This window comes from Ruditapes philippinarum, unplaced genomic scaffold (genome assembly GCF_026571515.1).
Source record: "Ruditapes philippinarum isolate M1 unplaced genomic scaffold, ASM2657151v2 ctg9378_1_1_1_1, whole genome shotgun sequence".
In the NCBI taxonomy this organism is placed as follows: Eukaryota; Metazoa; Mollusca; class Bivalvia; order Venerida; family Veneridae; genus Ruditapes; species Ruditapes philippinarum.
The window spans coordinates 2,450-26,927 of record NW_026862335.1 but is presented as its reverse complement, the minus strand read 5'-3'; the positions used below and the strand labels follow the sequence as shown (position 1 = coordinate 26,927).

Sequence of the window (24,478 nt, the reverse complement as noted above, 5' to 3'; positions counted from 1 at the left end):
ATGTTAGTCATGTAAGTGCAAGTAAAACCATGGAAACAACTAATATTTCTGATGTGTTAGTTTTTAAAACTGTTTCTGTTTATTTTGTCCGAAATAAAAACAAAACAAAAGAACAAAACAAATAGGAGATGAGTACCAAAATGGTTGAAGTCTATGACAGTATTTCAGATAAAATGTTAAAAAAATATCTCTCCTGTTATTATCCAACCACTAACAGATATAATAAATAAATGTTAAGAAGTAAATTATTATTTCAAGATATTAGGAAGAAAGCTCAAGTTGTACCCATTCATAAGGAAAATAGTATTTTAGGCAAGTAAGAGCAATTACAGACAGAGAGTCTTTTACCTGTAATGTCTGAAGTTTTTGAGAGAGCCATTTATGAACAATTAATGTCACATTATGATAACAGTTTTAATCCCTTTTTAATGCTTTTAGATGCAAAACTGCTATTTTAAAAATTGTTGAAGACTGGAAGTATTTCGTGGATAAAATCCGGTATTTAGCAGCTATTTTAATGGATCTCTCAAAAGCCTTTGACTGCTTGCCGCATGATTTATTGTAACTTAAAACGAAATGTTTTGGTATGTCTGAACAGTCGCTAAATCTTAATTAAAGTTATCCACAGCAATGTGTAACAATAGGAAATATATATGAATTGATTATCAAAATATAATTAAAGGCGTGCTGCAAGGCTCAATACTTGGACCGATTTTGTTTTATATTTTCATAAATGACATATTCCTTTTCATAAATAGAAGTCAATTTTATAATCATGCAGATGATTATACTCTTTCTTACTCAAGCAATTGTATAACAGACTTAGTAAGCACACTAGAAAAATATAGTTTAACTTTGACTGGTTCTTAAAATATCAAATGAAGGCAAACCCCGAGAAGTTTCAGGGCGTTGGCGGTAACTAGCACTTTTCAGTACCGTCCATGAAAAGGCTCAATCAAACCGATTCTGCAACATTTTCAATCTCGCAGGGATTCTGTGTTTTTTTTCTCTATTTTAATGTCACATCAGTGTTATTTGTGCCGTGATGCGGCTGTAAAAACTCTCCCCGTACATTTAATCAATGATGTTATATTTTCGATCCTTAAATATCGATCGTTCAGAACGACATTATCGTTGTGTATACATGTTATTTGGTACTTTACGTGTCTTCTATTTCGCTTTATTTAAACATGGGTGGTTCCAGTATTCCTACTTGAATATTGTATAATCACCCAAAGGATATGTTGTCCGCTTTATAAATTTGTCTTTTGACGTCTTGTCTGTGATTTTCTAAGGAGCAATGCATGCAAACTATTATTTTCTTCAATCTATATCATATATCATTGAATACTGTTGTGTAACTGGTTATCTGCCTGTTAAGCAGATTTTCAAATATTTGGAATTGTGTTTCTGGCCACACTGAAATACAAAATTGTTCATTTTAGGTCCCCTGCCCATTTATTTACCCATTAACCTGTGCGTATGTTTACCAATCGGAACAACTCGGCTATTATTCATAACAACTTCGGACTTACTACTGACTGAAAGCAGTTCTACAACATGGGATACAAAACAGATAGTGAACTCTTAAAAATCTTAACAATGTATAACGAATGTATATATTTGATATAGAAAGAAACATTCCTGTTAAACAAATTCAGCTGACCAAATTTTCTTCTAGGCCAACACTTTATTTCCAAAAAAGTCACGTATCAGTGAGTTCTTTCTACTCGCGCGAAGGGAGAATTATGATTAAACTTTGTCTGATAATCATAATTATTTTATAAAACACCACTGATGTACAAATAAGAACATATCTACAAACTTATAGATTTAGTTTCGTTTAATTTGAGACTTTAAATAATTCAAATTATAAACAATCATTATAACTTTTTGTTAAGTTATGGAAACGCTCATTATTTGAATGAAAACGTTTTCTTGTCGTTTAAGATACTTTTTATGAATATTTAGTGAATAAAGTATAAGAGAATGACAAAACTTATTGACCCTATGTAAAATGGATGTGCCCATGCATATTAATGCCCGAGTATTATTGTTAATATACATTTAGATTCTCCTTGACCACCGTATAGAGACCTACTCTAGGCTCAAAATTCATACATTCATACAGTAAAAATTGCATGCAAACCTTTAAGGGCATGACTAGTGACATGTCCGGGTCCGTACTCGACAGTGAACTGCTTTTTGTGCCTTTCCCGGCGGGTAGACCCACATTTACCACACACACACACACGCAAACACGCACACACACACACACACACACACACGAGCGCGCGCGCACGCACGCACGCGCGCACGTACACACATATTAAATGTATTCGAATGCATGAGATTATTAATTGAAAAGCTAGACGTTTGTTATGAATCATTTTACTTTAATGAAAACATTATTATCAAAATCAAATTATTACATGTGTGCAATTTATTTGAAATCATTTTATTTGTAAATAGATAAAATTAAAAATTTCATGATTCGTTATTGATGAAGAATATTTCTTGTTAAAATTAATTGAAAGAAAACATTTCTACTCACTTACCGTGTTGTTCAATGAATGAAGTGCAAGAACAACAACAACAACATTTTATTTACTAAATAAAGGCCTCCGGCCCAAAATACACAATATAATGAAAACAGATATACATATTTAGCTTTGTCTAAAATATACATTGTTATATATAACATGTTTTCGTATTGATATTAGTTATCAACAATTTTCATAATTTCAGGAACAAAAAAGCAATATTCTTAATGTTTTCTTCATGTTTAGTTTTAATCAAATTACAAAAAATATGGAATGTGTAATCATGACTGTACCATGGAGATATATAACGTTGTCTTTGTTGGGAAAATCTATGACAAATAAAAAATACATGAAATTCATCTTCGATGAACGAATTGTTATAATTTTGCAAACAGTGCAAATTCGCCCATATCTTGGTATACCCAAATGTCGTCCAGTTTCTATATATACTCTATGACTAGAACATCTAAATATCGATAATGATCTTTTTACATAAAACGGCATATCAATAGATAAATACTTTTCAGGATTTAACATAGATTTGAAAAATTTATAGGTGTCACATCGGGGTGAATTCTGAATTTCTTCCATCCAATTTTGTGTTTTACAATCAATAATCCTTTGTTTAAATTGACAAATAAATAGATTGATATCCCCAATTTCTTGACTTAGCCATACAAAGCCAAACCCATAAGTATACAATAAGTTTTTTACTGAAGTAGCCCAATTTTTCTTTCAAAATTATCTTGTCTAGTTAACATCAAATAACAATTTCTAGGATATCTATGTTCTGGCATACAAAGAAGTTTACACCAATATTTGATAATTTTTACATGATGATCAATACATAAAGGCATCCTTCCACATTCTCCCAGTGCAACATTATCATTAACAGAATAATTTACACCTAGAAAATCTTTACAATATTGTATTTAAACTTGTTCAAGAATTTCAGAGATTTCGCTTCCATAAATTTCGGCACCATAGGTAAGTTTAGGTTTTACCATAGAGTCAAATAATTTAAATTGATCAGAGTGTAAAAACTTTCCAAAATTTCTTTGATATGATTTAATAGCATAAATAGATTTCCTAGCTTGAGCAGCAAGTTTAGTTTTTGCTTTTGTCCAAGATAATTTAGGTGTAAATAAAAGAATCATATATTTGTACGTTGATGTGACATTTACTGAACTGCCGTTTTATAACCATGTTCATATGATCTGAGCGGTCCCCCATTTCTAAATACAATAATCTCAGTTTTATTCTCATTTATAGTCATACCGGTATTATTACAAAATTCTGAAATTGAATTTAATTGAGACTGAAGTTCGATCGCAGTATCGGCGCAATTTGTAACATCATCAACGAGAAGAATGCATATAATATCGGGAATTTAATCCGTAATGAATATACCGCGATGTCCCTTATTACGCAGAAAGGGAGATAACTCATTTATATACAGGTTAAACATAATTGTACTTGTTACGTCCCCTTGTCTTGTACCTATGTTACATTTAAAATATTCTGTAGTTTTGGTAGTACTTACTTGTACACATCCACGCAGTTTTTAGTACTTTGATAAAAGAACACGAAATAAATTCCCCCTAACGCCACATCTGTTTATATTATTGAATAAATTAACATGTTTAAGTCCATCAAATGCTTTTTTAAAATCTACATAAAGAACATAAAATCGCCCGCCCGGTTTAATAATATATTTCTGTACCATACTTTGTAATTTAAAAACATTATCAATTGTAGAGTAACCGGCTCGAAATCCGGCTTTGGATTCTTCTATTTTATCAAATTTCTCAGTCCAATTATATAACCTATCATATATAATATTAGAAAATATCTTACATTGATTAAGGAAATTCCTCTATAATTAGAAGGGTCATCCTAGGCCCATACTTGTACACGGGTACTATTATACTATCCCTCCAAATGTCTGGAAAACCCCAGTACTAAATATCTTATTAAATAATTTACAAAGGACAAGTGCGATTAATGACAAAGTTTCTTTTTTATAGAATTCTGCTCCGATGTCATCACTTCCCTGTGATTTTCCACATTTCAATTTATTTATACTTTTGATGACTTCATCAGGGGAAATTTCAGAATTTAAATACAAATTGTCCTCATCAGTATTAACTCTAAAGTCCCAATTATTTTCATATATATTAGGTTGGTTACTTTTAAATAATAACTCATGAAATTAATCAAACCAAGCTCCCGTATCCATAAATGAAGAGAGTTCATTTATATTACTATTTCTAGATTTTAACAGTTTCCAAAAGGCTTTGGAATTTGATCGTTACGTAATTAGTTGATCGCGCTTAGACTTTTGGTAAAGGTACTTTTTATAGCTGATGAAGATGCATATGGATATGGAGTATGAAGTCGACACAAAGAAAAATGAGATTGTTTTATCTATCAATATAAAACAGCGTAACACATCGATGTCATTATGAAATCTACACGGTAAACAAATGATTATAGATAACCTGGTGATAAAGGAGACCGTTACAATCGAGTTTTCCAATCTTTATTTCTTTTTGATTAATGATATTATTCTTTTTCAAAAGAATGTATGCACTTTTCAGATGAATGATGACGTTTGGTCTACTTGTCTTCTGCTTGAAACTGATGTTTAGTAGATAGTATTGTACGATAAATAAAACATGCGAACACATTTGAATTGAAATTGTTTTGAATATCACAATTTCAATTTATAGAGGGAGCGTAAATTGTAATTTATTATAAATGGGCAAATAAAAAATATATATTTATCATTGTTAGAATTTGTACTATACTGACGAGATATTTTTGAAAGTATTCTTTATTCACTATAACAGATCTCAATTCTTATATATCTTTTCATTGTTCATTGTCCTTATTTGAGATAAATTACAGATCAAAGTCAATGCATATACATTTATCAATACAAAAAAAAACGATTTTTAATTCTCTTCAATCTCTTGCAACAACAAAAGATGATACATTTGGACGGATGTTCTGGAACTGCTTAATCTTATTTACACAGACACCATAATAATTGTGTAGAACTCAACAGATTAAAATAGAAACTATTACTTTTTTATCAAGATTTGTAGCATATGAGGTAAGTGCATCCATTTTGACTTTTCTTTTCAGCCATATGTATTTTGAGGTCAAAAATCTGACGTCAGATACATTTCTCTTACAGACATAAATTTTGATAAATCAGAGTACTTTCATTTGTCAATATTACATGTAATAGATATAATCATCTAAATGTATATTTTGAAATAGTTCAATAGCTCCGCGTCGACCGATATTGTTGAATATAATACGGCGGTAACGATCGAAGAAATGTATGCACTTTTTAGATGAATGATGATGTTTAGTGTTTGAAACTGATAGTTGTTTCGTCAGTTTGATAGTTATAATTGTACGATAAATTAAATGTGCGAACACATTTGAATTTGTATTGAATTCCACAATTTCAATTTATTGTTGCACCGATTTATTATAAACAGGCATATAAAATGTCTGTAAGTTATCTTATTAATTGTTATTCAGTTTTAAATAAGATATTTTGAGATTCACGAACTGCTAGGTAGACTGACAGGCCGGGTTGCAGTTCATATTGAAATACTTTTCATGATATTAAGTACAGAAACTGCTTTAATCTATCACAGGAAAAAATCTTGACCGTAGACTATAACAAGGTTAGCTTTTAAAAAAGCTAGTAGCGACTCGCTTCGTAATTTTTTTCAAGGGGTGTGTTTAAATGTAAAAATGACAGTTCTGTTACCTGAAGAGACTTCAGCGAACATCAAAATAAAAGTGCAGTCAACACTGGCCCGGCGCCCGATGGCCAGTGTAAATAAGTTCAGGCCAGTGTAAATTTAAGAAAATTTTGTTAATTATTTAGTAGAATAAATTCAAAACTGGAATTCGGGCCGGTAAATTCAAAATCTTAAACTCATTGACTGAAAGTGACATATAAAGTTCTCTCAGTTTAACCAAGATGAGTATGAGTATATATGAAGATGCATGTAAACAGTGTTACGAGCCAGGCGTAACGAGAAAGAAAAGCCAGCAACAAACTTGTAACAATAACAAATTTATTACAGAAAAATTATTAAAGAAAAATAAAATAACAAATTATCTTTACAAATACCTGAAGTCCAAATAAAAATTACAAATGTCTAGTCTGATCCTGGAATGATCCTTTTTGAATAGCACAGTTAAATCCAAGTTAAATCCAAGAACACTTTAGAACACTTTAAATTCCCACAATAAAATCCACAAGAATAATTAATAATCCAAGCTCCAATAAATCACTTAATTTCCAAGTTGAATAATACTCCAAATATATTGATGACTTAAAAGATTACTGATGACTAAAAAGGTAACTGATGACTTTAAGATCACTGATGACTTAAAAGGTAACTGATGACTTAAAGATAAGATTAATGAAGAATGTCTCCTTATATATTAACTAAGAAGTTTCCAGAAAGGTCTATTATGTTCTCAAGTAATCATAATCTAGCAACTTCAACAATAAAGATCATTCCAGAAGTTTCTATCTAAATATAATGCATGAGTTTTCTACAACAGTTAAGAACCTTCTAGTACATACATGTAGTTTATGTTCTAAAAATAGAACAATGATAATATTGGAAAAACCAACTGGTCAGATACAAACAACTATATACATGTAATATGTTGCATACATAACACTTCCCCTCTTCAAGAAAAAGAAATATGAATGAAATGAATATTTCTTTTACATAAATCCAAACAATGTAACTTACAAATAACATAGGAGAAATGTTAAACAATTTTATACATTCATTCATATATATGTGTATTACAAACAATAGTAAACAACAACAAAAAAAATCAATCATATCATATACATGTTTAATTTAAAATACTGCAAATAACAGTTTTAGACACGTGAAAGTGCATCAGGGATCAAATTATCTTTCCCTTTAATGTGTCTAATGTCAAGACTATATTCTTGCAAAAATAAGCTCCACCTCAACAACCTTTGATTTTTGTTTTTAAGTTTATGCAAGAAAGTGAGGGGATTGTGATCACTAAAGACAACAACAGGCAACTTTGAAGAAGTTAGATAAACTTCAAAATGCTGAATAGCAAGAATAAGAGCAAGGCACTCTTTCTCTATAGTAGAGTAATTTTTCTGATGTTCATTAAACTTTTTAGAAAAGTAACAAACAGGATGGTCAACACCATTGTTGTCTTCTTGGATCAATACACTTCCAGCACCTATGTCACTAGCATCTACAGCTAACTTAAAGTTTTTATTAAAATCTGGTGCCAAGAGAACTGGTGCACTCTTAAGTATGGCTTTCAGGCTGTCAAATGCCATTTGACACTTGTCATTCCAAATGAATTTGTTTCTTTTCTTTAACAAATTTGTCAATGGTTCTGCAATAACCGAAAAATTATTACAAAATTTACGATAATACCCTGCCATACCAAGAAATCGCATCAGTTGTCTTTTACAAGTTGGCACAGGAAATTCAGAGATAGCTTTGACCTTAGCTTCTATTGGTTTTACTTTACCCTGTCCCACTACATGTCCTAAAAATGTTAAAATTGCATGACAAAATTCACTTTTTGCAAGATTAACAGTCAATTTAGCATCACTAAGTCGGTTGAAGAATGCTCTTATTGTTTTGAGATGTTCCTCCCATTCATCAGAATAGATGATTGCGTCATCAATGTATGCGTCACATCCGTGTAGACCAGATATTACCATGTTTATAAGTCTCTGAAAAGTTGCTGGTGAGTTTTTCATACCAAAGGGCATGACTTTATATTGATATAAGCCGTCTGGTGTTACAAAGGCTGATATTTCTTTAGCTCTATCAGTAAGTGGAACTTGCCAGAATCCTTTTAGAAGATCAAACTTTGTTACATACTTTGCTTTTCCAATTTTGTCAATACAGTCATCAATTCTTGGTATAGGAAATGAATCAGTTTTTGTTACAGAGTTCACTTTACGATAATCTGTACACATTCTATATGTTCCATTTGATTTCGGTACAAGAATACATGGAGAGCTGTAACTGCTTTGACTTGGTTCAATAAAGTCATTATCCAATAAATACTGAACTTCTTGTCTTAGGTACTTTTGTTTTATAGGATTCGTTCTATATGGATGTTGTTTTATTGGTTCAGAGTTTTCAAGAATGACGTCATGATGTATTTTATCAGTCCGTGTGTGAATATCGGGAAATAAATGTTCATATTCATAAATAAGCTGTTTCAGTTCATCTCGTTTTGACGGTTCTAAGTGATCAAGTTTTTCATCCAGATTTTTCAGAATATCAGAGTTTTCAAGCTTTGCTGAACCAGGATCAGACTTTTCAAAATTTTCACAACTATTAGATTCAATTGAACATTGATTTTGTGGAACAGAGTTTACAAAAGATATAGGTTTACTAATTTTGCTATCTCTGTCAAAATATTCTTTTAACATATTTATATGACACATTTGCTTTTGCTTTCGCCTCCCAGGAGTATTAATAATATAATTAAGGTCACTGACTTTCTTTTCAATAGTATAAGGACCAAAGTATCTTGCCTGCAATGGTTTTCCAGGTATAGGTAAAAGAGCAAGTACTCTATCACCAGGGTTAAAACTTCTTTCCTGAGCATTCTCATCATACCTTGATTTCATTTTATTTTGTGTTGATTTTAAATTAAGCCTAGCTAACTCACATGCATTAGTCAACCTATTTCGAAAATCTGATACATATTGAAGCAAATTTAAAGATATGTCATCTTCAGACAGGAATTTCTCTTTTAGAAGTTTTAAGGGTCCTCATACAGTGTGACCAAATACTAATTCAAAAGGGCTGAAGCCAAGAGATTCCTGAACAGATTCTCTTACAGCAAATAACAATAAATGGATGCCTTCATCCCAGTCTTTCTCAGTGTCAAAACAATATGACCTTATCATATTTTTCAGAGTCTGGTGAAATCTTTCTAATGCACCTTGACTTTCAGGATGATAGGCTGAAGACCTATATTGAGTAATTCCTAACTCGTGCATGACCTGCTGGAAAATACCAGACATAAAGTTTGACCCTTGATCAGACTGTACTGACTTAGGTAATTCAACAAATGTGAAAAACTTCACAAGAGCCTTGACAATAGTTTTGGCTTTAATATTCCTTAAAGGAATAGCTTCAGGGAAGCGCGTAGAAGCACACATAATAGTTAATAAGTACTGAGAACCTGATTTAGTTTTTGGTAATGGACCTACACAGTCAATAATAACTCTACTAAAAGGTTCATCAAATGCAGGAATAGGCTGTAAATGAGCTTTAGGTATTGTCTGATTAGGTTTGCCAACCATCTGACAAGTATGACATGATTTACAGTACCTAGATACATCTGCTTAAAGGCCAGGCCAATAAAAATGATTGAGAATTTTATGGTAGGTTTTATTAACACCTAAATGACCTGCCATGGGTGTTTCATGAGCCAAGCTTAATATTTCCTGGCGATATGATTTAGGGACCACAATTTGGTGATTAACAGTCCACTCCTCTTCAGCAGGGACATCGGGCGGTCGCCATTTTCTCATTAAAATCCCATTCTTTTCATAATAACAAACAGGGACTTGTAAAGCTTCATCTTCACTAAAAGCCTTTTGAAAAAGGACAGAAATCTCAGGATCATTTTGTTGTTCCTGGATAAGCTGTGACATTGACAGCGTATCATGACCTTGATCTTTAGATCTTGGTGTAGAAAAATCAGATATTGAAAATCTGTCTGAGTTTCAGGCAGAGTAGGAGTAAGAGAAAAATTTATTTCATTATCAAAAGACTGACCTATAAAAGTATCAGCTAAGTCAATATCTGAACAATAATTATCTTCTTGAATGGCCTTCTTAGCCATAGCTCGAGTAACTGCACACGAAGGATAAAGGTCAGGAATTTCCTGCTCAATGGGGTCAGGTATCTGATCCACACAAGGAGTGTCAGTTACAAGTGGATTAACCACTACCTTATCTCCAGCTAAGTCATTACCTAGCAATAAATGAACACCTTTAAAGGGTAAGAAAGATCTTATACCTACAGCCACCGGCCCAGTTACCAAATCTGAGGACAAATGAATATTATGGAGAGGGACATTAGAAAAACCACACTCTACACCCTGAATAAGGACACTAGATCCAGAAGAAGTCTTCTCAGAAAAAGGCAGTGTATCTGCTAAAATAAGAGATTGAGAAGCTCCTGTGTCTCTTAAAATTGTAATAGGAGTAGGTGGGCAAGTATCACCGATAAGTGACACGGAACCTTCCGAAAGGAATGGTTCATAAATCTCCATTATAGAATCAGACTTGGGTTCTTTGACCTTTAAAATTGCATTGTTATCAATACAAGACTGAGGTTCAGACCTTGAAGTGGTAAGACCTGTGGGTTTGGCCTCATCACGATGTTGTTGCCTCCTTTGTAAGGTAAAGCAATCAGAAATAAGATGTCCAGTTTTCTTGCAATAATTGCATGTAGGACGAGATAAGGGACTATGACCTTTATGTTCATCAGATGACTTTGGTTTGGGAGTATTTGACTGACTAGATAAGCCAGATATATTACCAGAACTGAACTTGGAATTAAAATGTGAGGGTGTGGACTTCCCTTTATTAATAAATGAGACTTTGTGGGTTAAAGAATAATCATCAGCTAGACGGGCAGCTTCTTCTAAAGTTTCTACCTGTTTTTCATCTAAGAAAGATTTAACATCAGAGTGAATACAACGTTTAAACTCTTCAACTAACATGAGCTGTCTGAGCTTTTCATGATTTTTATTTATTTTCTTAGATAGACACCACCGATCAAAAAGTTGTTCTTTTTCTCTTGCAAATTCGACATGGGTTTGACCAATTTCTTTCTTAGAATTTCTGAATTTTTGCCTGTAGGCCTCTGGTACTAACTCGTAACCTTTCAGAATTAATTCTTTTACATTATCATAATTAGAGCTTTGTTCAACAGAAAGTTGTGTATAGATTTCACGAGCTTTACCAATTAAACTGCTCTGTAAAAGTAATGTCCAGTGCTCTATTGGCCATTTTAAATTTTCAGCAACCTTTTCAAAATGAAGAAAATACTTATCAACTTCTTTTTCTTGGAAAGGTGGAACAAGCCTAATATTTTTAGTGACATCAAATTTTGGATTTATTCTATGTTCAAACTGATTTGCTTTCTCTTTGATTTCTAATTCTCTCATTCTTAACTGAAATTCTCTCTCTTCTCTTTCTTTTTCAAACTGCCTTTCCCTTTCTTTTTCTTCCCTTTCTTTTTCTAACAGCCTTTCTTCCCTTTCTTTTTCTAACTGTCTTTCTTCCCTTTCTTTTTCTATCTGTAACTGCCTTTCTTCCCTTTCTTTTTCTAATTGCATTTTTTCTAGTTCAAATTTAAATTGAAGTTCAAGCTCTTCTATCTTTATTTCTGGGTTTGTTTCAACAATTTGAGAAAGTGCATCTTGTCCAAAAATATCTTCATCCACAAAATAATGAATCAGAAGTTTTTTAATTTCTTGTTTACGCATTGAAGATTTAATTTCTAATAAATTATAATTTTTTGCAAGATCGAGCAAATCAGTTTTCTTAGCCAAATCTAATACCTCCTGGGAAGGTTCAGCTACAAACTTTTCTAAATTAAAAGACATGACTGCTTGCTGCTGGTTTTAAACTCAGAAAGTGATGTGTTTCAAAAATTTCAAAATGAAAGGTACACTTAATAGAACAACTATGATATCAACTCAGATGAGTAAATACGGTAATAATAAAATGTAAAGTAAACGGTAATAATTTCCAATAATGTAGCCAAAAAGAAATATTCAAATCCCGGACGAGCCCCCAATTTCTGTTACGAGCCAGGCGTAACGAGAAAGAAAAGCCAGCAACAAACTTGTAACAATAACAAATTTATTACAGAAAAATTATTAAAGAAAAATAAAATAACAAATTATCTTTACAAATACCTGAAGTCCAAATAAAAATTACAAATGTCTAGTCTGATCCTGGAATGATCCTTTTTGAATAGCACAGTTAAATCCAAGTTAAATCCAAGAACACTTTAGAACACTTTAAATTCCCACAATAAAATCCACAAGAATAATTAATAATCCAAGCTCCAATAAATCACTTAATTTCCAAGTTGAATAATACTCCAAATATATTGATGACTTAAAATATTACTGATGACTAAAAAGGTAACTGATGACTTAAAGATCACTGATGACTTAAAAGGTAACTGATGACTTAAAGATAAGATTAATGAAATGTCTCCTTATATATTAACTAAGAAGTTTCCAGAAAGGTCTATTATGTTCTCAAGTAATCATAATCTAGCAACTTCAACAATAAAGATCATTCCAGAAGTTTCTATCTAAATATAATGCATGAGTTTTCTACAACAGTTAAGAACCTTCTAGTACATACATGTAGTTTATGTTCTAAAAATAGAACAATGATAATATTGGAAAAACCAACTGGTCAGATACAAACAACTATATACATGTAATATGTTGCATACATAACAACAGCCCTATGTCTATGCACATTTACCATATGGCCTGTTGACCTTGACCACAAAATTTTAGATATGTAGATTTCATAAAGATGTCTCTTTATACAAAATTAAGTTGTAATATGTTATTTAGTATTGGAATGAGAGGCACAAGTCCTAAAGTAAACACAAGTTGTCAATCAATTCAGCCAGAAAAGCCGGGATCCTATTAAAAAATATAGGGATCCCGGAAATTGACCAGTCTAAGAAAATGTTTTTCAGATAAGCCGGGATCCTATTAAAACATATAGGGATCCCGGGAATTGACCAGTTTCAAGAATATAGTTTTCAGAAAAGCCGGATCGTATTAAAATGTAATAGATCTCACGGATTGGCCAGTTCAAGTTTATAGTTTTCAGAAAAGCTGGGATCGTATTAAAACATATAGGGATCCCGGGATTTGACCAATTCAAGAATATAGTCTTTGATTTTTCAAATTAATTAGGCATATAATTATAAGTATTGTGATTTCCGCATTTCAAGTTTGTTAATAAATAGCTCTAAATATATCTATATCCTAAGTTAAATTAATTTAACGTTCATTATATACAATAAAAAAATAACGTTTAATGGCCTTTCATTACGACAACAATCAACACAAATATAATTCATTAGGTTTTTCCTCAATATCTTATACGATCCCGGATCCCGGGCGTCCCGGATCCCGGCCAGTAAATACATACACTGAATACCGGAAAGAATAAAATGACCGGAAAAAAGGAAAAATAAAAAATGCACAGAACCAGATGTACACTTATGTTAATTAACCAAACGAAAACTTACTATAGAGAAAACTGGTGAAATCGCTAAATCAAAAGTCAGTGTAAATATGATTTTTTGAAAAGAATTCATAAAGACAAACAATTTTATCATCATTATATCTTTGCGCTCAAAACAATACTTGCTGATTTTTAAAAATGGCGTGAAAATTGAAGGTTTTTTGACGCTATGTAAGATTAAATTGGATTGGCTAAATAATTTTGGATCCTAGCCCTGATAGATAAATTTTGTAGAAAGCTGGAAGCCAAGCTTCGATTAAATTTTTGGATGGCTTCGGAGTTTTAGGTTGTTTCTCAGTAAAATCCTAACGTAATACCGGCTCGCCGTGGCGAGCCGGCATGAGTTTCTGAAAGCGCACCTTTACTCTTGTGGCAAATACAATAATCATGGCTGTATAAACTTCGATAAAATGGTGATTTATATTTTTCAAGAAGCTTTAACATCTTTCCTTTAAACCTTGCTTTTGGCAAAATTAACTAATGAAAGGTATCACCAGAACCCACGAGCGCATATTCCATTAACTTTACATTCATCAGCCGTGAAGAAAACGGCCTGAACAAAGTTTCGCCCATTATTTTTACAAGCCAATGACATAATGCCTTTACCCAATGATGTTCAAGTGTAGAAGAAAGAAAAACACAAGCTAAATTCTAAGTATTGTTGAAAATGGGCTATTGACAATACTTTGTTACAGTTTTGTTGAAACACGTTTAACCTACATACAAGGTCCCTAGTATCATACGTGTTTGTTCTCTCTATTAAAGAAAACAAACACGTATGTCCTGTAAAAAATAATTTTTTTATCTCTAAATGCTCTACGTCGATACCGTTAACATAGCATGAGTTCCTTTCCTGTTATTTTCAATTTAAGGACGAACACGATTTTCACAGTAATATGATTTCATCGCATCAATTATTTGTGACAAAATCATTTCCAAGAACTGCAAATGAAGTTGACGTAACAGGCGTCCCTTGGTTACAAAGGATGATTAAAATGTACTTCTTTTAATGTTACTTTTCTTTCCTGCATTAGTTTTTAGTTGAAATATAGTTCTTAAACAGAACTTCTTGAAATTGAAAACAAAGTATATTTCTGAAACAGCATACCTAAAGGAAGAAAATCAGTCTGTTTATAATTTTAATTATATAAATTGACGAAATATTACCTTTATCATTCGAACTTTGATCTTAAAATAAAATCCGAAAATATTTCCGATTTTTACAGATTTGCTTTTTAAATAAAGTAAACACTACATGCTGTTTGACAACTTTGTTATTAATGTTAAAATCATCGTGGTCTTTATTGACATTGTGATAACGTTATCTAGCAGTAATATCGTTCATTAGAATTTTAGAAAAAGTCTTTTTTTTACGAACAAGTGGCATACTTAAACAAAATACAAATCTAGTTGCATAGATAGGTAGATTCGTTATCATATTTTATTGTTCTTGAACAAAATAACTTCAATTTACCAGTAGAGGTTTTATCAGAAGTTTCCATGTTTTTTTGCTTAAAAACATCTCAAATGTAACTGGGCAAACTTGTTTTGTAGTCAAGTAACGAAACGTACGAGAATAATTGAAATGAAAAACAAAAACGGATATCGAAGATGGTACTTATTGTTTTTAACAAAATCAAAGTCTTATCAGGAGCGATTCTGGTACGCAAATTGTACATGTTAACTTTGTGCCAGTCATGTTAGACTGATTGAAGGGTAACGTTATCTTAAAACTGTATATATTGCAAAAATTAACATAAACTCTTTTAACATTTTTTCAGGGTTACAATTCTGCGTTGAAATGTTCTAATAGTTTTACTCTCTAGCAGGCTTAACAGCTATAAATTTGGTATTTTGTGTTCATGTAAAGACTCAAACCGAGTCTTCAATTTTCTTGTGTTTTTTTTTTTTTTTTTTTTTTTTTGATGGATCACATTTTGTCTAGAATTTTACAGTTTACAACAATAGGTGTCAAAGTACTATGTGACAGCTTTTACAAGTTGTCCGTACTTCATTTAGTGTTGTTATTGTTCTTCTTGCCTTCAAGATCATTGATTTCAACTCTTTTTAGAGTGCAAAATTTAGTACCGATTGTTTTTTTCATAATCCCTCATATACAGACCCAAATCATTACCGCGTCTTCAATTTTCATGTTTATGCTGAGATATGCTTCAAAGGATAACACTTTGTCCAAATATTTAGACTTCACAACAGCAGGTACCGGCGTCAAGTGCTGTATGGAAACTGTTAAAATTTTGTCCGTACTTCTTTCAGTCTTGTAATATTTGTCTAGTATTTTCAGTTTTGAAAATCAAGTACCGCTTCACCCGGTGCTAGGGTCTTTCGGGTGTTGCTCTTTTTATTATGCTTTTGTCCAGATTCAATCTAACTAAGTCGGCAATTTTCATGTAATTTGGTTGTGATTAATGCTTCCGAGGGGTCACACTTCGTCAAGAGTTTACACTTAACAACAGCAGATGTAAAGTGATGTGTGGCAGCTGTAAAAGCGGTCTAGATATTTACTATATGTCGGTAACTTTTTATAGACTTTTCTCAACAGTGATTGTAACAGTACGTGTGGCTTTTTTGTCTTGTTGTCACGCGGGGGCGTCAGCCATTCTTGAAGAAAGGAAACAAACAAAAAATAGAGAGCATGACCGGAATTAATCGAGATTGCAATCTTTTTTTACTTTGTCGGTAATAAAAGTGCAACGTGTATTATAAGTTTTCAAGAAAAAAAAAATTAAATGATCTTTATATACTTGTTTGATAATGACCGAGTAATAAATATATTTTAGATAAGTTTGCAAGAGGCGAGGGATGATTGAGAATACCCGTAATTCGTTTTTAAAGTCTGATTATATTTCATGATGTCTTATTTGAATAAAACTATAGCGATAAATCCAACAGCTTAAGCAATATGAAAAATCGTATATCTGCCATCACTTTCAAATTTCACTGTTACAGTCATGCGTCTGTCGGATTTAAAATCATATTTGACGGACTCTGTGCAAGTCAGTATTTTAAATTTAATTTAATTTAAATTATTAGTATTCAGTTTTCATTTCTTGAATATTTTCTCAAGGCTCGTGTGTATTTCATTAAAAAAGTATTGAATAAATCTTTTCAAGGGTAAAATTTCACGACATTGTGCAAAGGGATATCGGGATGTAGTTTAATAGACATTTACATATCGAACAACGCTTGTAATATAGTTTTTGTTAAATTATATTTGTTCATACGGTTTAATATAATACGTTATTTCAAGAATTTTTGGATCATCTGTAGTAAATTTGATCTGTTATTCCAAGGTTTCGTACCGGGTATACTTTAGAAATAGTATGCAAAAAACAACATATTTGTATGTTCATAGAATACATAATATTCTTATGTTAAGTATACATTTTTTAGCTACAGCGTAAACTACTTCTTCTGCTTTACATTCTACAACTTTCGAAAATTTCCAACTATATATACTTACCGCAGCTTCTTCTATTATTTAATTATATCAATCCATAATTCAAAAGGTAATATATACCGGAAGTGGAGACAAATGTATTTCACACTTTTAATACGACAGGAAAAGATGAAACTGTTAACTTGTGCCGGACGTTAACCTTTATTTACATGATTTAGTCCAATTCTAAAGAGAAAAAGCGGACATTTAACAATATCTAAACAAGAGAAATGACAAATATGTGTCTTAAGCGATCGCATGTTATCAGTCTCTAAAAGGTTGTTTAAAGATTTAATATAGCTTATCATTACTTGTCCCTACAAAATGCAAACTGTTTAAAAAGGGTTTAAAACTGATCTCATTTAGTAGATAACCTTGTGTAAATGGAGTGGTTACGGTGAAGTCTTTTATTTGTATTTTCGTCTGAATGGAAAATAAATATATATAAATTTATATCACTTAGATCGATACTCTGAAATAGTTATATCGTCTAGTATGCAGAGTTAGGAAAATCTCACTTGTAACTGTAATCAATAAACTTAAATTATTGGCTGCATGTAGCTTTTCAACATAAATTAATCAAAATGAAACGAAGAAATCAACTTTATTTCTGAAAAATGATTCAATTTTTTATCCAATAAAGTTCGACAAGAAGTTATTTTTGTTAAAAAGCAGATTTCTTACCGATACTTCAAACACTGATTATTAACAAAAAAAACTATTTATATTTTTGATGTCCAAAAATAATTTTAAGTGAAATATGCATGCAAAGAACTATTTTAAAATGTGTAATATACCATTTGACGGACAGAAAAAAATATCGACCAGTCAAGTCGCGTTTTGCTTTCTCAAAATTATTATAACATGCTTAATCTGAAACGTATTATTCACGTATTGATTTAATGTCATCATCTTTTTTATTTTAAGAGATGGCCTTATCGAATATTCTGGCCCTTTTACAAATTTAAATGAAAAAAAATATGCAATGTTAGTTACTAATTTTGTCATCAATAAAGAAATATTTGAGTTATTCATTTGCCTAAAGGTTTCCAGTTTTCAATAAACAACGATATGTCAAGTTCGGGCACGAAACAGGACATGATATTAAATAGAATTAAGTGGTTAATCGGGGAAATCTATATAATAAGATATACAAAATTGTAAATAAGTTTATCAGTTGCGGCTCCGGTACAGAAATAGATATGATTTAATTGACGAAACAGCACAGGATATTAAGGTAGTAAATCTTTATACCCTTAATGCAAATCTCCGCTTTTCGAAAAATTATTCAAATAGGCAAGGCTTACTGTAAAGTGCATTGAAACTGAGGGGCATGGGTTCAAATCCCAGAAATGCAACTTTTTTTTTCCCTCTTTTTATTTCTATTTAAGGTATTAGGACCCTAATGGGCACGATCAGAACTAAAGAATTGACATCATAGGTCAGATGTATACCTTAAAGTACACCTGTATGCAAACTTTTAAACAAAGTTTACCGTACGAAAATCAAGTTATGGCCACTTTTCTGAACTCAAGCTAGGATGTTATGAGGGCCCCTTTTTAGAAATTTGAGGAAACCTTTAAATAATCTGCAATAACATTCTAATGAAAAATGTTTTCCCATGAACATGTTTGGTAAGAAACAAATAGTACCATTCAGCTTACAATCCACATAAGCAAAAGTTATGGTTTTCTACTTAAAAATTTATGAAATCTGTAATAAAAATGTTACCCTACCCCACCCATTTTACCACCATTGTCTGACCATTTTTCTACTTAGGTAGCCTAATTGCAAAAAATTCTTAAATTACCCAAATGAGTGCCTGTTTTCAAAGTTTTCGCTAAATTTTTTAAAAAAGTATATTGGTTGATCTTGTAAAATATGAAATACTTTTACCGTCTAGTTTTGATTATATTACACTTTGAAAATATCAGGTACCATATTTATGTACTAGATTTAGCATAACTTAGCCAATAAATACCTATATAAATTAAAAATTCAAAATTAAACACTTTTTTCTTTCCATATGGGACATGAGAGATACATAAATAATGTTAAAAGAAAAAAGGAAAGAAAAAAAAAGTTGACCCTTCTGGGGATTGAACCATGACCCTCATTTTCAATGTAGTTAAACAGTAATTCTAGCCTATTTGAATACTCTTCAAAGCGGAGGTAATGCATTAGGGTGCTAATACCTTAACATTATTTATGTATTTCTAAGATCCTTCATGGGAAAGAAGAAAATGTTTGATTTTAATTATATAATTATTGTAGATATTTATTGACTAAATGCCAAATTTGATAGCAAATATGGTACCAGATATTTTCAAAGTCCAATAAAATAAATATGACAAGGTGACAAGTATTTTAGTATTTGCAAATCAATTGATATACTTTTTAAAAAAATGCAAACTTTGAAACGATCCCTCATTGTGTTAGATTCAAGGGATATTTTTGAATAAGGCTTTTAAATAAAGAAATAGTAAAAATATGTGTTTAAAGTGGTAGGGTTACATTCCAAAGATATCAAAAACAATTTGTGCAGACAAAATAACTGTTCGTGTGATTATTCCCACAATTCTATTATTTGTTTCTTAAACAATTATCAAAAAGAATCATTTCTGGAAAAGAGCCCTCTTATAGCAAAGTTTAAGTTTCAGAAAAATGTCCATAACACATATTAAACAATACGTTTTTTTTCTAGGTTTGCAAACAGATGCCCATTTAGGGATATGATGTTCTTATGTTGTCAATTTTAACAGTTCCTTTTTAGTGCCCGTTACAAAAAAAGATTATTTTTTAATTATTATTTAGTTACGGTTAATCATTATTCATATCCGTACACATATACTAATTGCATAACAATTGAAAGACCGTGATTTAAAAAAAAGAGTTTTGTTAACCCATCCTGTTTTCAATTTCTGATATGCCAACTTTTAATGCAGCTCTTAATTCCTTCATTAAAGGGAAGTGTTCCTTTACTGGTGTTTTCATTTCATATGTCTACTTTAACTGTCCTTTCGTTGTCTTTAAAATTTGCTTTTTGTGTTCTTCGTACATGTTGTAAGTCCATTATTTAGACTTATACATGTAAAACCTCTAATTCAGTTTAGGTCTTTAAAAGATAACGAATCAAAGTGAATTATGTGTAGTTCCTTTTCGCTTGTGAAAACAAGAAAGGATATCAAACATTAGCAACCGTTTTTTCAAATATGTTAATGTCAAACAAAATCATTAAAAAGGAGAACATTAAGTAAGATGTGACTTTCACGTACAAACACTAGGGGCAACATTGTCGCAAAATACGTCCGTCACAAAAGCTTTTGACAGAGATGTGGGTATTATAGATATGCATATAGGAGATATGCTCTGGGCAATATCCTGACAATATCTGAATATTTAATTCTCGCTAGTGACCTTGACCATACAAATAACAAACTTGAAATTACATATGTCACACTTGTAGTAATAATAATTTATCATTTGTGTTACAATCCCTCAATAAATGATGACTAAATGATCCCTGTATACATCTTCTGTTTTATGGAATCTTTGACCTATGTGACATTGACATTGGTAGCATTATGCGTGCAATACTTGAATTATACGTGCAATAGTTAGTCTCACAATGGTGAACATTTATGCCAAGTTACATTAAATCCCCTGATGAATGTAGACGTTTTGCTCCGAGCAAGCATTTTTCAATGATCTCTAAGTCAGACCTTAACCTTTAACCTAGACACTTTGTCCATGCACACACACCACTGCTTCACATATTGTAAACATTTCTATAAAAGTTTAATTAAAATTCCTATATTTTATCATCTTAAGTGACCCTGACATTGCACATATTAACCTTAATTACACGTTTAACACACGCAGTCATGAAAAATGACAATTTATGTTTCAATCTCTCAATGAATGATGGCTAAATGGTCAGAATACACATTTTAATATTTTTATCTGATGTTTGAACCCTATGTGTGACATTGACCTTGTCCACAGGGACCTCAATATTGCATACAACACTTTGCCTACAATGGTGATCATTTTTGCAAAGTTATATTGCAATCCCTTTACGCATGTAGAAGTTTTGCGTTTTTCAATGACCTCTAAGTGTGAGCTTGACCATTAACCTAGAGACCTAGCTCATACGCGATGAAACAGGTTTTCATAGTGGTGAACATTTCTATGAAGTTTCAGTACATGTATGAGATATGCTCCGGACAAAATTTGACGCTGCCCGATTGTCCGCCCGTCAGGGGGGGGGGGTTTAAACGGGCGTAAAAAAATCTGGAATCGTGTAACCCCTCGAAAGCATAAATCACAACAAAATTACATGACATTACATACCAGTTTGATTGAGGCTGTCCATGAGGGATTATGATAAACTGTAACATCCCTCACGCCCCTAGCACCGGCTTGAGCGGTACTCAATTTCCAACTAACTGTAAGCTTTAATTTATATCACAATTAATTGGTTTAAACAACAGCTTTTGATGTTATCTAAGATTAAACTACGTAAAAAAGCGTAAAGTGAGTTTTGCATAAACATATAAGTGTGTCTTATAGGACTAGTTGTATTAAGAACATCAAAAAAATGAACTGTCTGCATCGCATATCATTCAGAATACTCTTTGGGCAAGTAAATATCTTGTATTTTAATAAAGGATCAAGGTATACCGTTGGAAATGTCGATTCTATGTATTTACAGCAATGTGACAAAAATGGAAACACTTTATAGCATTTAGACATGAATTCATTGTTTATTTAACAGCATATTTATCATGTTCAAAAAGTGAAAAATATTACCTTGTAAGAACGTCCAAAACAACAAAATTGAAAAAATGTTGTAGGCTAAGTTTGATTGAGCCAGTTCGGAAACGGTACTGGAAAATACAAGCAAACGTCCATGTTAACTTATTTCGACATTAAGCAGACAAACATCCACGTATATATATCTTAAAAATATACTTATCATTACTTTCAATTTTCCCCAATTCAAGCTAAAATATTCAAAGTGCTTTCTAATGTACTTCACGAGTAATAAAACAAAAACAATTAGGACTTTTAGGAGATTTGATAACGACCGTCATTAACTTTAAATCAACTGGCACCCGAAATCAATTAGAAAAGTAAGTCTAAAATTGAAAATAACACAAAATTTACCTTTGAATATACTAGACGAGAGTATCCAGTTAAATCAGCACGACCCTATTGCCGATCGACACATACTAATCAGAGCATAACTAAAAATATATAGATGTATGTGTGCAATATTGTAATGTAATAACCGTTTTTCGTTTTATTACTATTATCTGTACAGCTCATAATGTTTGAAGGAAGTTGAAAGGATACAAATTTAAACAGTAGGCCTGCGTAAGCTTACTTAAAGTGACCCTTAGATGGGTCTTTTTTTATTTTGGGTGCATGATATTTTTTATTTATTTTCCTGAAGAATCACAAGATACACAGTGTCAAATATCTTTATCATCTAAAATAAAGAATATTAAACATTTCATTTTAAAACAATTGTAAGAAATACTTTATGGTAGTCTTATGTTATCTATTCAATTAGTTTACAGTCTTTCACACAATTAGTCTCATTAGCATAGTCCTTTGATTTATTGTTCTCATAGGCTTGAATTCTTAGAGTGTATTGACCAATTTAAAAGCATTGAATAATAAAAATAATGCCACCTGTTGACAAACTGCACATGTGGTCACTTACTGTACATCGCAACTTTCAACCCTTACCGTTAATCTTCAGATAATGACATCAAAGTCTCCAAGGTACGAATACGGTATAAACATGCAAACAAAAAGTTTGTATTGTCTGGCAATATTGACCTGGCACTGATTTATCTTCGGGAGGTTTTGATTGGTTTACGTAATTCTTTACGATTTACCAATTACTATTAGTGATAGTAAAGTTCTCGATACTTTCATTTGCAATATTACGACCAGTTGGCCTGATGGCAAACAGGATAGCATTGCTATCATGAAGATACAAACTTGAATCCTTAATAAACTATCATTTTAATTGTTTCACTATTACCTTTTAATTAAAATCAACATTATTGGAAAAAAAAATCATTTGACTTTTTCCCTGTGTGTTTCTTTAAATCTTATAACTTTGAAATCATTCTTAGTTTCAAACCTATTATATATTCAGATTGAAACTGAAAGTCTTTAATAATTGTCACTTAGGCTATTATGGCAATTGTTGTGATATTAAATTTAAGTTATACATGAATTAGACATGTTACACATTATGCTATACTGTAAAATATATACAATTTATTACCGGGTCCGATAATAAGCGACAAAAGGTCATTGACAAATCAAATGTCTCAGGTCAAAATTGCCACACTATAGATACTGATAGTTGTTATTTAAGTTAAGTATTAACTCATACATATCCTTATGAGTTTAGATACCGCAAGTACATGAAAATTGTTACCGATTTTCAGATATTCTTTTAAGTCTCTTTCTTTCATACCTGGCAAATTTGTAACTGACTCCAGTTTTACTTTTCATATTTTTTCTACTTGAAAAAATACTCAATTTATTAAACGTATTATCTAAATCACAATCATTTTATATATTACTTGTACTTCTCTATCTTCCTGATAAATAAGATATTCCTTCTTCCCCTATCCTTCCCACTTGTATCCCAACCTTATTTTATATTTAAATGTTTGAATTAAATGAGGTGTACATCATCACGATATCAAACGTCATAATAAAGAAATTACTTTGATACAAAATTTCATCTAAAATTGCAAAGTTCTATCTCCGCTTTAAAATATTTTGGCATATTTGAGAATACCTAATAAATTGTGAGACGGGTTTGTATATAACCTTTAGTAAACTTTAAGATTCGTAAGATGATACGGATGTTTACCAACATTCAACAACGTTTTTGCAGTATATATTTATACATCCATGATAACATTGATACTGTATATTAGTGATAAATCCTTGAAATATAGACTTAATTTAGTGATTTAAAAGGACGAGAAAATAAATACATTGTTGGACAGTAAACGAATTTTGCCATGTTAATTTCCTCACCTAGTACTGTTTGCGAGGAACGCT

The 24,478-nt window shown here is 31.5% G+C and overlaps 1 long non-coding RNA gene across 1 annotated transcript in view; it reads right to left on the bottom strand.

Annotated features, from left to right (window-relative positions):
* LOC132718712 (uncharacterized) overlaps positions 1 to 22,687 on the bottom strand; it is a 28,237-nt gene extending 5,550 nt beyond the window's left edge. Inside the window, exons 1-2 of the long non-coding RNA XR_009624135.1 lie at positions 22,547 to 22,687; positions 22,190 to 22,266 (exon numbers count right to left, since the gene is read on the bottom strand). This is a non-coding gene — a long non-coding RNA (uncharacterized LOC132718712). The remainder of the gene's footprint in view (positions 1 to 22,189; positions 22,267 to 22,546) is intronic.
* Between the last annotated feature and the right edge of the window lie 1,791 nt (positions 22,688 to 24,478).